General features: G+C 40.8%; 1 protein-coding gene across 10 annotated transcripts in view; it reads left to right on the top strand.

The window, feature by feature from the left end:
• The first annotated feature begins 878 nt into the window (after positions 1-878).
• The window catches only part of KLF12 (KLF transcription factor 12), a 448,097-nt gene continuing 435,816 nt past the window's right edge, over positions 879-13,159 (top strand). For 5 of the 10 annotated variants that reach the window (XM_059721136.1, XM_059721123.1, XM_059721164.1 and 2 more), the window contains exon 1: positions 1,435-1,663. The gene's annotated coding sequence lies outside the window, so the exon portion shown is untranslated. Of the gene's footprint in view, positions 924-1,426; positions 1,664-12,729; positions 12,932-13,159 lie in introns of those variants that run through there. The other 5 variants (XM_059721315.1, XM_059721333.1, XM_059721129.1 and 2 more) reach the window with 4 other exon arrangements.

The following is a 13,159-nucleotide window of genomic DNA, read 5'->3' on the forward strand; positions in this document are numbered from 1 at the left end:
TATGCTATGCTGCCTGATTCTGGGGCTTGTCAGCCGTTGCTTTGGTACTGCCAGAAAATGCAGAGAAAATTTTTGCTCTTAACACCCGCTCTCATTCCAAAGGGTTTCAGGCCAGGATGGCTAAAGCCTCCCCCATCTAAAGATTCCATTTGTCAGGAAGGGAAGTAAAAAACCCAGCCAAATTAGCTGGAGACCACAAAGACTCCCCAACAAGGAAAAGTCCCAGGTATCCAACAAAGCTGATTTTAGGGCCCCATAGTACCGCTACTGGAGCAATACAAGTTGCACAGAGACCAGGAGGGGACCTAAACTACTCCAGCATGCAAATGCCTACTGAGATGCTTATATCTTCTCTTTCAGAAGCACCAGGGAGAAGGTTGTTTTACTGGCTTGGGAGCTGCATTTTTTATATCCCCATTTCTCCAGGTTTGGCCCGCACTGGCAATGAATGCGCTGGCTAGGATTTTAAAGCTGAATCAGGAGTAGGGTGGCCATCATAGAGGACATTCGGGTTCTCTGCTCCTCCGTCCTCTATTGATATGAAATCCAACGCCTTCGTGTCCTCTATTTTTCTCTGCAAGGGGACATAAAGGTGTTGGGTTTCTTGTCAATAGAGAACAGAGGAAAACTGGCCTGACCTCTATGATGGCCACCCTAATCAGGGGTTATTTGTTTGTTTTGTTTTAAATGGGAATTGTCTCCTCTCTGGTCTGTAAAGAGCCCAATCCTGCAGGAGGAGCGGATGCCCAGGCACCTCTGCTCTCACAGGACTTTCTGCCTGAGGCAGGACCGCGGCCATGAGGCTCGGCTGTGCTCCTGGACTAGCGCCCTTGAAAGCACACGGACCCTCCCCGCTCGGCCGTCACGGAGGGCCATGTTTGTGACAGAGGCGGCCGGCGCGGGGGCTCCGCGAGCTGCGCCAGGTAAGCGGCGGTCGCAGGCGGGTCCCGCCTTTCCGACTCCCAGGGGGCCGCGGCGGCGAGGGCGCCTACGTCACAAAGCCCCCCCCCAGCCCCGTACGTCACAAAGCCCCCCCATACGTCACAAAGCCCGCCCCCAGAGTTCTTTCTGCCTTCACCTATTGTTCAGTGCCGCCCTGCCCCCACTCGCATTCCTGCGCTCAGCCACCTGGGCCTCGCCCTCATCCCCCCCACCCTTCGGGGCGCGGGCCTGCCCGGCCACCAAGCCTCCTCCTCCTCCTCGTTGTGGGGGCGGGGGTCCCGCTGAGCCGCGCGGCTCGCATTGCATTTGCCGGCGGGGAGGAAGGGGGCCCCTTTTGTTTGGGCTGCCTGCCCAGCCCCCGCTCCCTGCCCAGCCCAGCCCACCCCCCCGGACCCAAGCTGGGGGCCCCCAGCGCTGCTCCTCCCCCCCCCTCAGCCTGTCCCTCTCCCTCTTGTGTCTGCCAAGCCTCCACCCCCCGGCCCACCCTGCCTCCAGCCCCATCATGTGATGCGGGGAAGTCATTTGCAAGTACAACAGTTCTCTGTGGTGCCCCCATTCATTTCCTGAGAGCTGCATTAGAGCCGCTGAAGGGAGACTGGTGTGTGTGCGTGTGCATGACTGCGTGTGACACGGTGTGTGTGTATGCCAGGGACTGAGAGAGAGGGGAGACTGTGTAAAGGCAAAGAGAACAAATCTCTCCTGCTCTGCAGCTTCTGGTCAGGTCTGTGCCTCTTCCATTTCTTATGCGAATAAACATTCCTTTTTTAAAAATGATTATTACTATTTATTATTATTATTATTATTATTATTATTCTTCCTTTCTCTCTTTCTCTCTTTTTTTTTTAGTTCTGTCTTTTTTGTTTCTTTGGCTGTCCCGTGCGATCTCTCTCTGCCTGTCTGTTTCTGTCATAAGCTGGAGTGGGATCCTTTCAGATGGGTGGCAGGCTGCTCTTTTGAATGGGGCAAGTGGGGGTGGAGGTGGGAAGGGGGGGGGGGGTTTGGGATGCTCTTTTGCCAAACAAATCCATGTGGTTTAAAATCCTGGCAAGGATGCAAAAGAAAAGAAAAATAAATACGACCCCCACGTTAACATAATGCATATTGATGGATGTAGTAGGTTCCAGGGAGTGGAAGTGTTGGGGCACATAGAAAATGTAGGGTTGGAGGGGACCTCAGGAGGTCATCTAGTCCAACCCCCCTGCTCAAAACAGGACCAGCCCCAACTAGATCATCACAGCCCAGGTTTTGTTTAGGCGGATCATCCCAGCATTGTAAGGAAGAAAGAAATTTCAGGCTGGGTTTGGGGTTTGCGGCACTGTTTTGCCATTCTGAACCTTTATTTGCCTCCATGGTATTGGGAGGAGGTGGAGAGTAACGGGTTAAGATGGAGATGACACCGTTGGCATTAATAGTGGTCCTAGTGCTATAGTCATTATTGTCTCTGGTAGTCACGATGTGTAGCTGTCACTTGCAACAGTGCATAGTTCATGGAAGTAGCCGGGGGCTGGCCTATGGCTGTTATATTCAATTAAGGTGGACTGAGCCGGAGTTGACAAGGGAGAACTTTACATGGAGGCCAGTTGTGAAGAGTGGCTCAGCTTGGGAGCCACCACTGATCTCTTATAAGCTTGCTGTAATGTGACGAGCGAGTGCTGACCTCGGTGACATTAGTCTGTATTCATGCGAGCAGCTTCTATGCAGGAAGAATCGATTCCGATTTTGTTTGTTACACAACTGCTATTGGAACTTTCTGTGAACTTTTATATGGAGGGCAAAAAAAAAAAAAGGCAACATGCCAGATTTGATTAATGGCATATTTAAATTGATTGTTTTGGGGGAAAAAAATAACCCAATCCTTTGTGTTGTATTCCCTCCATCTCTCCCTTTGACTCTTCCTTCTCCCCATGAAAACCTAACAGCTCTGCATACCTTATGAGTAAATAATAACTTTAATTCAACTGATAAATGCTGACTGTGTTCGGTTAAAGTATAAGTACAGTGGAATGTGTAATCTGGATAAACAGTCTGTGCAGTTGATATTGTCACTCTCACTAATTTAACTATATGGATTGTTAAAGTACCGTTCAGCAAAGGTAATTTAAAAAAAATGTCAGAGAGTAATATTGCCTTTCATCAAATTACTTATTTAAAGAAAATTACTGTTCTGTAGTTACATTCCTGCTAGGGAAACAAATACTCGTATTTACATTAAAAGCATGTGCATAGAGCTGCTACAGCAGATGTGCCAGTCAAACAAACGTCACCCTGTAAATCCACCTAAACCATTCCCTTCCCTTTTCTTACTGGAGGACAGAGTTGTTCAGATAAGTAAATGGTCTGATATGAAATTGGTGCTGATGACAAAACAGGGTGGTTCAGGAGTTTGTGATGTGAATAGGAGAGGTCACTTTTAAACACTGGGTGTATTCTGCTACTCCGATTTTTTTTCTGTCACTTACAGAAGCGTAATATTTATTCACTTTCAAGAAACACTTTTCAAACCTTGGTTATACAGCATCTACTGTTGTCATTACAAAAAAATAATTTATGTTCAGAAATGAATTTGATGCATTCAGAATCAGAACTAAGATGAGCAGTTTCTTGTAAGATCAGAAAGATAAACAATTTAGTTCAGTTGCATGATTTATATCGGTATGTAAAATTTGACTTGCCTGTGGCAGACTTTTTTTTCTGAATAGGTAAGTAAACTATCTCTGTTCCATTATCAATCATGAAATAAGTGTGTATGGTGTGGTATGTTTTTTTGGGGAGGACGGGTATTTTGTGCTTTTTTTGCCATATCAGGTAGATAATTCACAACAACTTAGCAAGGCTCCTTTTTTATAGCACTGGTGCATGAGCTCCATTTTCTGGTTGGTCTCCAACTCTGAAATGTAATAAGAACAGCAAAGTAGTCTCTAGTGTAGACTTAGTAACTATGCTGAATAGATTAGAGATGAGGCGATATAGCATTTCATTAATGATGTAAAGCTACAGTAAATATAGTCTGACTGCTTGCTTTTTATATAGCCTTTGTGCTTAAAAAAGCAAAAGAAAAGCTTTCTAGTGGGATGCAGTCAACTTGAAAATCTCCGGGCTGTATTAATGTCCAAGAGCTCCCTATGATCGTCATCACTGTAAGATGTTAGTAAATAAAATGTTCTGTATTTTTCACTTTCTTTGTGGCTTTGGCAGTGTCTATATACAGTCTGTTTTGCTGTTGGTCATTTTGCTCTGACCATACTAGCCTGATGACATCACTCTCATTCACTGCTCCGGGGGAGCTCACATGCACACCCAGGTCATGCTGGATGTTTTACCAATAGCAGCAGAGCAGCAGCTCTATCTGCACTGGGGACAAGGACAGTGCTCCTGATCAGCAGGGATCCTGGTTTTCTCTGATTTAAAAAAATCCCCAATTTTCGGATTTAAAAAAGTAAACTCAAATGCACATTTTTCCACAATTAAAATGAATGCCACTAATACATAGATATATAGATATTTCTATAGCTACATATCTCTATATAGCAGTGTTTCATTTTAATGATGGAAAAATGTGGATTTTGAGTTACCTTTTTTAACCCCAAAATTGGGGATTTTTAAAAAATCAGAGTAAACTAGGGTCCCTGCTGATCAGGGATAGCCAAAGCAGCCAAGGGAGAGCACACCTTCCTTGACACCTGGTTATGGCTGGGAGCAATGGGAGCCTTAAGATGTGGTTTGGGTCCTTTCTCTTTCTGTACCAAACATGGAGCCAGCGAGATAATAAAACCAGGTAGATTGTGCAAATCTGCTTCCTCCAGTCCCTACTCTGTGTGGGATTGAGGTGGGGAGCTCTCCTGTTTAGGCCCCAGCCTCCCATGACATGTGAATGTTTAACAAACTAGAGGAGGGATTCCTTATTCCCTGCTACTTCTCTGCTGGTCCTGGAAAGGAGTTTAGGGTTTAGGAGGTGTTATCTGGGTTCTGCTGCTGTTATTGAAGAGACTGGCAGGCATGGCAGAAGGGGAGGGTTGTGCTCAAGCTTGTTTGGTAGCCATGGTGGTATTCTCGGGCCTGCCCACTCTCCCTTGCTGCAAAGGCTCACACTGACCTCATTAGGGGAACAGAAAAATCCTTGCAGTGTTTTTATTTTAAAGGAATTTTCTTTAATATTCCCAACATTTTAGGGTATGCTTTATATAGAGAAGAAGGCTGTCAGAATTTTCTGTTGAAACAGATTAGAACTTGTTCGAGTTCAATGTCACTTTAGAAGAAAAGGTCCTTATTCTTTAGTATTTTGGGGTTGCATCTGCCCTCGGCTGTGCTGATGCAGAGCAATGGAGACAATAAAAAACACTGTAAGCTCTTTGGGGCAGTAGCCCTCTTTTTTTATTCTATGTACAGTTCATAAAACATTAGAGTCCATGCCTGCAGCTTCTGGTGCTACCACAGGGCAAATGAGTAGTAAAAATAATATAGGGAGCCTTTCTGAGCACCATCTTTCACAACTACTTAAAGGCCTTTATTATGTCAATGGCAGTGGTAAAAGATTTCATTTAACTCTGAGAACAGGATTGAGCCCTAGACAACTCTAACAGGAATGTGGTTTAGGGTTTGGATGAGTGTCTGGCCACATTCAGCCCTTGTGAAAACAAAGTGAGGGTGAATACAGCTCCTGATCAGAGAAAAAACAATGTGTGACCACTGTTTGTGCCAGCCTGCCCTGAGCCATAATATCCTGCAGCTGCAGGATTGCTTTGTGAAGGTTGTGTGGTTGGCACTGCTCTTCAGTATTGCTACTCAGCCTTCTGGCCTGCTGCATACAGAAAGGATAGGGTTTTGCATCATGTTCCTTTTCTTCAAAAGTACAAGTTTATGTTTAAATAAATCATTCTATTTGGACATCAACTAAATGGGCACCCAGAAGTAAGCAGTTTGGGTATTACAGTAGTGGGAAAATAATTAACATTATTTTTTCAAACTGGTTTTTTTTGTGGCCTATGAAGTATTTTGAGTGTAGGGCTTTTTATGGAAATGACTGTGGTTTACCTTCCTGTGTTCTAATAGCAATAATTTCCCTTTCAAGAAATTAGATTTCATTTTATGGAAAAATTGGTAGTGGTGCAGCGCTGAGACCTTGACCTTCTGAACTCCAAACTAGCGGTTGTTTACTACAGTTGCAGTCTGTATGTGCTTGAAAGAGGAGGAGCTGCAAACACAAGCATGCTCACTTTCCCCAACCAAGAAGAAAACATAAAGCCCCATGACATTTTATAGCAAGCAGTGGAGAAATAGTGCTAAATAGTTGTCATGACTTTTCCTGTCCTCCTAAGTAGAATATGTTATGCTCTATCTGCAAGACAGACTTGGAGTTTTGAAAGTGCAAATGTGAAAGTACAACTTCATTTCCCGTGCAGCGAAAAAAAAAGAGATGAGCTTTAAGATGAACGGCAAGCTTTATGCCAGGAAAAAAGCAGGGGGTTTTTACCCTAGTAAAAAGACTTTTTTAATAGAAGCCAGCATTGTTCAGTCAGTCAAGAGTACTGTGTGCATTTTAGTGTAGTAACTGAAATTTAGGCTGTCTTTTCTCAGCTGAGTAATATGGAGTTTATGTTTGTTTGAAGACATTCTCAAATGAAAACATAAATAAGAGTAATATGTAAAAATGATTGCTTTAGTTAACATAAAAAAGCCCCAGCTCTGACAGTCTCTTGAAGAGCTGCATCTTGTTGCAGTACATAGTCACATGGGAATCCTGGGCAAACTGGTTGGCATCCATTTAGAATATAAAGTCATGCTGTGCTTTCCAGCATGCCAGCTATACTGTAGAGCATACCTCTCAGTTTAGAGGTTGACTTTTCAAAGTGCCTTAAAATCCGTATATTGATGTTGCCTTGAAATTTGGTGTACCTTATGGTTGGGGCAGAAGAGAGGTTACTAATCCATTTCACTTTTGATATATGCTGTAGCATTTGTTTGTTTGCAAGTGCAATTGCAAAGTATTAATCCATTCTGATGCTTAGTTTACTTATTATATCAAGTAAACCATTTGGTTACAAAAAATTGTGAAACAGTTAGGTTAGGAAGAGCAAAGTATAAAAGTAGCTTTGCTATAAAGTCATACTATTTATGCTATGTATAACAGAAATATAGTGTTTGACTACCTTGTGTGTCATTGTAGGCTTTCATTGTATTTATTGAGGTATTTATTGAGGCCCATGAATAGTGGCCAAGACTTTGGCCCAGTCATGATCAAGCTATGAGAAATGAAATGGTCACGTTGTGTATTTTCAGGTAACAGTTACTTTTCATCTCTGTATCTGTTGGAAAAAGAATGTGGTCTGACCACAAGAACAGGAGCCTACCTCTCCTGCGTTTTAATCCTGGTTCCACTTTATGCAAATAATTATCTTTCTCATTGCTTTGTGGGGTATGATGGCCCAAACCATTCCTGTGTAACTTAGTTGAAATACAAGTGGTACAATTTAGCTCATAGAGGAACAACTAACTCAGCAGTGATTATGAAGCATTTTGAAAAAATGAGATCACCCCATCCTGTGTAGACGTTGCCTGGTAGCTCTGCCAGGAGAAACAATCCTTTCTTGTCTGTTGCCAGCCATCTCTTGCCCTCAGCATACAGTTCACTTTGGAAAGTCTCCCTTGCTCCATGAGTCAAAGTAGCCTTTATTGCTCTGACGTATCACAGCTAACAGGAAGTGAAGGTGAGATTCTGTGTGCCACTTGGTCCTGACACCCTTCCCTCCTCTGCTTTACAAATTACTCTGCAGGGAGCCCCAGTGCAGAAGCGGGTCCTCAGTCTTCCTATCGATTACCTGTATGTAATGCTCTTCTATACTTTTTTGTTTTGCAGACTTGGTGGAGGTGCATCTGTTTATTTGTCAAGGGGACCTCTGTAACTGCAGATACAAGGGTTAGATTTGTCCATGTAGATGCTAATTATCATTATTATTATTAATATGTATGTTAAAAACGTTAAAAGAGCATGACATTTGCAGAGTTGAGAATTTAGAGGAGATACCAGTTAGATGGCTGGTTGTATAGGGTCCTGTGAGATCAGGCAATTAAAGACTATTATGAAGTGTACAAACAATAGGAATTAAAGTTGTACATTACAGGCAACCCTAATTTACTATTTCCCAGGTTCTGAGTGCAATTGCAACAACTTTTTAAAGCACTTTAATATTTAATCTCAGGTTTTTTTTAAATACTGAAAAAACAAAAATTCTGTCATGCGGTACATTATTTACCCCAACGCGGGGTATTAGCAGGGATCCTAGTTTTCTCTGATTAAAAAAAAATCCCCAATTTTCAGATTTAAAAAGTAACCCCAAATCCACATTTTTCTGTAATGAAAATGAAACACAACTATATATGTTTTATATATATATATATATATATATATACACACACACACACATATATACATAAATATATATATATTAGTGGCATTTCATTTTAATCATGAAAAAATATGAATTTTGGGTTAGGGGTGTAGGTTGTAGCTGTGCTGGTCTAAGGACATTGGCAGACAAGGTTGTTTGGGCAAATCTGATATCTTTTATTTGTCCAACTCAAATTTTGCATCAGATTTTGGGTTACTTTTTTAAATCTGAAAATTGGGGATTTTTTTAAATCAGAGAAAGCCAGGAGCTCTGATCATTAGGTGTGCTGGAGCCAAGAACCTGTAGATTTATAGCATAGACTGCTGATACTTGAGTTAAGGGAATGGTTGGTAGTATTAACAAATCTTTTATGTGAAATAGCTGTCAGGGAAGGATAAGATGCATTCTGCCTGTGGCTTACACACTGTTTGCTGGATAGCAGAATGGTACTGGGAATCAAGAATTCTGGATTCTGTCCCTGGCTCTGGCGATGAATGCTTGCTAGTAATTTAAATACAGCATGATCAAACCCACAGATTTGGCATGCTGATACCAAAAAGCAGCGCGGCTAAAGGACTAGGGCCTGAGATGTATTCTTCGATCTGCCAGATGTGACCTCGTGGTAATCTGCTAGTTGTTTCATCTAATCGGTGTGTTGTCTTGCTCACTAACCAGGGCTGTGACATGCATAGAATTATGAATGTTAATTGGTGAAAGAATTAAGGCTCTAATTTATGACATCATCCTGGGTCTCAGCCCAGTACATCTTCCCCAGGCCAAAAGTTATTGTGGTGGTGTTGCTGTGTCCCTTCTGGAGCTTTAGTTTTGTGTCTGAATTATACGCAACTCGGGACTGGCAGAAAAATCAGTGCAGTTGGCATGTAGGGAGCTCAGAGGCTGGGGGCATGTTCAGGGCAGATGGCATATTCAGAGATTTCAGCAGCAGCCTCTAAGAAGATCATATGATTATGTGAAAGTTGTGTTTTTAAGATAGATACAGCTTGTTTAAATCCAGTTAGATTTTCATTGGGACAGGCAATATTCCCAACAATCTTTTTTTCCTATCTGCTACCAGAAACAGCCGATCCACTTTTATTTCATGACAATTCCACCTGGAGTAGACACATGACCTGGGCATTTTTAGCCAGAACGGTTAAAGTTTATTAGGTGGAATGAATGTAACCTGGGAAATGATAAAATGTCGAAGAGAACTCTTGTCATCATTCTTCATAGTGAGTATTACCTTTATTTTTTTGTGGCCCTATCATTTTCGAAGGGTGTACTTCAAGAGGAGGCTACTGTCTTTCTGGAAATGATGGCATATAAACGAGTATGTTGGCTTCCAGGTGAATTTAGATATTTTATGAAGAAGTATCTAGCAACTATTTGCACTAACCAATGCAAATGGTAAACAAACAAAATCTTTAAAAATAATTTGTTTAACAGCAAAACACCTGATATCGTTTGGTATGGAGCATGACTCGGGTTAAATCAAACCAATATAGGGCTCAGTTTCTATTTTGATTTGAAGAAGCATGAAAAGAGTTCCAGGCTGACCTCAAAGGATGGGCACCACGGTTCTAGAAGACAAGAGTTGAAAGAATTCCAATTCATTGGTCTTTAAAATCTATTTAAAAGTTGGGCACATAGATGTGAACTGTTCACACGTCTAACATTTCAAAAAATGTTCACTAAATGGGAAATAAAAAAGATGTTCTTGAAGCACAGGGGAGGAAGAAGAATCTTTATGTGATTTCTTTGATACTTTCCAAGGCCATCATTTTTCATTGATCCTGTCTAATCAAGGAGATACTCTGTGTATAAAATAAATATTCAAATGGCTCTCCTTAGGGTCTAAAATTATACTTAAATGGGGTATATACTGCATGTTTATTTAGTGTTGTAAAAGTTGCTAGCTTAGTAGAATTGTTGCTGTCTTCATCTTCACCTTCCAGTTTCTGTGTTCAGCTACACTAAAACTTTTCTAAATTGTCTACACTGTAGATGGGAAATAAATGTAAAATATTCTAGATCTCATGTCTGGCTAAAAAGATGAAAAAAAGGATAAATAATTTTTGAGTGCCTCTTTTCAAATGAACTTTGTACTAGTCACATCATTTAATAAAATGTAAGCACTGTGCCATAAAAAATAAATAATTTTATCATGTTCAGTTCAAGTGTTCTTTTTTATATACATGTTGTTCTACAATTTACTTACATCTTGCTTCTGTGTTTTCGGAGAGGATTCAAACTATTGTCCAGAGTCTTTTATTTTGTGTTTTTACTTGAGTTACAAGATTATTCCCCTAATATTTGAGTTTCAGGTTTTAAGATTCTGCTCTAGTCCCTCCCCCCTCATCCATGCCCTTGCTGCACTTATAAAAGGGAAGCATTTGAGATGGGAGGAGGGAGGGAAAGTATGAGCAAGACACTGGTATAGTGGTTTTGGCACTTACCTAGGAGAAAGACAGATGCAGGGTCTAGTTCTTATCCCAGTGGATACTACTTGGTATAAAATATTTAAATCTTCAATAGACCATGGGCTGAAACACAAATCATTCCTCTCTCAAATGAGTGTCCTAACCATCATTCTATAGTCATGACTGTGGTCTGTCATCTTTAACTCCTCCTTGTGTACCTGAGTCCTTTTCTCCCGGCTTCTAAAAGAGCAATGCCTCGTTGCCGTGAATTTTTCTATCTCGTGCATCCACATCTTGGAGTGAATGCCTGGACCATTATTCACTAAGTATCCTTCCTCTCATTCTGTGAAAAATGAGAACTCTTAGCTATAGTCTGCTTTTCTTTCAACCCATCCCTCAAAGGAGTAAGGAACTGGTAGCACTTGGTCAATCTATTTTTCTTTTCACCTGAGAAGACTTTCTCTCTTACCTTCTTTCCCAGGCAGAATTATTGTCCTGTGTGAGTAAGGGTTTTACACAGGATGAGCAAGGTTTTACAATCCTATGCAGAGGTTGGACCCTGTCTTGATATTTAAAGCTCTACCTGAGGAATTCTCTGCTATTTTAACTTGGATCTCATGATAACTGGTTTCCATTTAAGCAATGTAACTGTTGACCAATATGGTGAGGCTAATGAATCCATGACTCAGAACCATTACGGTGCTAGTGTAGCTTTTCTGCTGATTCTTTGTATCTAACACGTTCACATCTGAAAACTAGTCAAACTTTCCCTCCTTTAGGCTGGGATAGAAGAAAGGGAGAAAGAAGGCTGTTTTTAAAGCATTTAGATATTCTGCTGATGAGTTTTGTAATTGCCTTAATTGGTATGTGATAATGACTATCAAAATGATCTCAGGATAGGTTTTTGCTAAACAGTTTAGTAATGAACCAAGTAGAAAATTGACAAATGTAACACAAAATATCCTATTGTTTCATGCCAGCTTAACATATATCAAAATCATGAAAAAGGCTATCGCCTCTGTTGGTCTCCTTTCCTTGTAATGCCATGTTAAAATTATATCGGAAAATAAGTTTTATGCTTGTTCATCAGGACCAAGAAAAAGTAATGCCAAATTTAGTTGTGATGCTAGTACATTGATTTGAAAGGAATGTTACTTTGGAACCCAGCTCTGAATTTGACCTAAAAGGTTGAATCCAGTTTATTCTCCTTCACAATTTGATGTGGGTCTTGATCTGAATATTTGAAGACATTAAGCTAATGGCTACAATGTGTAGACTTCTCCCTTGAAACAGAGCTCTTTAATATGGTAGATACAGGGAGGGCACTTCAAGGCCTTTGTCTTGCAAAGTCCTGGTATTTGGTAAGGTCTTTTCCTTTTATGCCTGAGATATATTGTTTGGTTAGACCTAGATTTTGGCATCTTTGTCATTTCTGTTTTGATCTGTGCAGAGTAATTGATTTTTAAATCCTTGAAACCAAAAGAAGGAGCATTTATCAATTGGATTGTTAATGGACTATTGAACCCAATCCTGCTGGTTTTACCCTGGCTTACCTTTATCCCTGTACTAGGTCCACTAACATCAGTGGGATGCATAAATATTTACAAGGATGGGCACCCCAAATAGTGGATGCTTTAGAAATTTTGGGCCAGAATATTTTTAATGGTGTATTTTAGTTCAGTTCTTTGGGACATAATGGGAAAAGTGGAATTAAAAATATACTCTTCAAATATACTGAAGTACAATTAAAACAGCATTAAACAACACAAGGGAAGGATAAATAACAAAAAGTTGCTAAAATCATCTACCTAAATATCTGTTTGTTTTTTTTTTAAAACTTTGTTTTAAAGCCTGTCCTGCTCTCATCTTCATTGCTAAGTCTCCTCATTTTCCCCCTTATTTACATCCTTTGTTTGTAGAGGTGGATTGGCTAGTAGAATTGATTTTCTTACACGGTTAATTAAAATTGTTATGTTTTTCAGATCTTTAATCCTACAGTCATTTTAAGAATTCATAATGACCAACAAAAGAGAAATTGGAAAAACAGCTTTTTAAATGCTAGTAATTCAGCACTCATTTGAAACTGCAGGGTAAACTTTGGTGGCACCCTGAAGGATAGATGCTGCTTTGACTGGCTACACAGATGATTCCTAGCTATATCTGAAGACTTCTATAATGATGGAGGTATTTGAATTTAAGCAGATACCAGAAATCTGTAAACTGAGTTGCAAGGATGACTGGGAGGTAAATAAGTGACAGGTTATGTGGTGACAATTTTTTTCTTATCTTTTTAAACAGAGAATGATGCTGGTTTTTTTATTTAAAATATGAAAAGTTTTCCTTCCCCCTTCTCCCTGCCCTTCTTCTCTTGCCATGCCTGAGCTATGTCTTGCTTTCTTGTGCTTTGAACAT

The sequence above is a fragment of the Alligator mississippiensis genome, chromosome 1 (genome assembly GCF_030867095.1).
Source record: "Alligator mississippiensis isolate rAllMis1 chromosome 1, rAllMis1, whole genome shotgun sequence".
In the NCBI taxonomy this organism is placed as follows: Eukaryota; Metazoa; Chordata; order Crocodylia; family Alligatoridae; genus Alligator; species Alligator mississippiensis.